The sequence below is a fragment of the Triticum dicoccoides genome, chromosome 5B (genome assembly GCF_002162155.2).
Source record: "Triticum dicoccoides isolate Atlit2015 ecotype Zavitan chromosome 5B, WEW_v2.0, whole genome shotgun sequence".
In the NCBI taxonomy this organism is placed as follows: domain Eukaryota; kingdom Viridiplantae; phylum Streptophyta; class Magnoliopsida; order Poales; family Poaceae; genus Triticum; species Triticum dicoccoides.
Window position 1 is genome coordinate 572,599,917 of NC_041389.1, and position 1,910 is coordinate 572,601,826.

Here is a 1,910-nt window from a genome sequence, read left to right on the forward strand (position 1 = left end):
TACTAGAACATACTCAAACACACATGGCAAGATTGCAAATAATAACAGTTCAGACTTTGCAGAAAAAAACATCAGATTGCAATGTTTAGAGCTATCAAACAACATGTTACAGGAACTTATCATGGCAAACAAAGACATGGCATGAAACTACTAATTGCATAGATCAAAAGTCCTTTACTGACCATGAGCCAAAAAGGATCAAAAATATGATGGCACCCATGTAAACATAACAAGTTATAATACAGATTCAAACATGGCAGAAACAGAATTATGAAGGCATGTTGGTGAGCTTGTACCACTCACCACAGAGCAATACATGGCATGGAAAGGCAACCAACAGTAAGAAGACATATTTATGAAGCTAAGAATGGCAAGAGCAAGTTCATAGGGTGCATGTATCACTAACAACAATCATGGAAACAATTGAACTTAATGTTAACAGGCTGACAATAACATTATTTAGCAACTTTGGAGCAAGATTACAACAAGCTACAGCAGGCTATAATTGCAACCAGGGGCATGTATGGATATAGAATGACATGTAGAACAAAACATATTTAGTGAACATCTCCAGATTATGCATAGAATGACTTGTAGAAGCAGGTTTACATAGCATCACGAAATAACAGATTCAGCCTAGCAAAACAGTAACAGCAAGTACCCTACTAAACAAGCTTGATTCACTCACCAAAAGTCATTGCATGACAATATAAGCATAGCATCAGCAAGAAGACATGTTTATGAAGCTATCCAAGGCAAGAACAAGTTCATAGCATGCAAGGATCAACTACAACAACCTTGGCAAAATTGAATAACATGTAAACAATCTGCCAGGAAACATTTTGAAGCAAAAGTAGAGCACGAAAATGACATGCTAGACTACTCCGTAATTGCAAACAGGGGCATGAATGGCTATAGGATAACCATATGTTCAAAACATCCTTACTGAAGTATCTCAAAATATGCATGGATCTCTTTGTAGCATCAAGTTTACATGGCATCAAAATAACAGCAGAACAGGGACTAAAATCAGCAACATCACGATGCCTAGTTTGCATGCTTGTGCTAGTCACCACATTGATCACAAAAATACATGGTAAGCACCTCTGTAAAGAAGACATGGCATAGTTCAAAGCACATTTAGACATCAACCTCATAGGATGCACACATCAATCAAGGCAAAATTGACAAATGGGCATGTTATAACAGTTTCAGCAGATTAACATCATGAAGCACTCTTGCGACGATGATTCAGGCATCAAGATGAACTCAAATGAACATGACGCTATGGAATGAAATGGAGTACTCGTCGATACGAACAATTTGACATATTACACGCACAAAATGGAGCGATATGCATGGAGTTATAGTAGGTCCAAGGGGGCACCAAAATATTACAGAAAAGGGACTTAGCAGTTTTTTTACCATGAAAACAGTGAGCGTGGGGAAACTATGCATCACTCAGGGCGAGGGATAGGGATGGATCTGAGGCTCACCTTGCTGGGCCACGGCCCAGGTCGGTGAGGACGAAGCGGGCCGGCACGCTGGGCTGCGGAGCTAGCTGGGCCGCGGGGGAGGCCCACGCGGGGGAGGCGCTCGGTCGTATCCCTTCCCGAACGGGGACGAGGCCGATGGCGCCGGCGGTCAACGGCGACGGAGGACGGCGGGACTCGGCGAAGGGGCGCGAAGGAGGCCAGATCCGGCGAGGGAAGGTTGAATCCGGGCGTCGGGAGTCCATTCCCGGCAGTGGGAGCTCCGGCGGGGCTGACGAGGCAAGCTCCGGCGGTGGCGACAGTTAGGGCCGGCGGCGGCTGGAGGCGAGGTCGGCGGGGAGCTGTGGGGTGGCGCGGTGGTTGACGATGCGGGACAGGGCGGCAGAGTCGCAGGGAGGTGCGGGCGCGCGGGCAGAG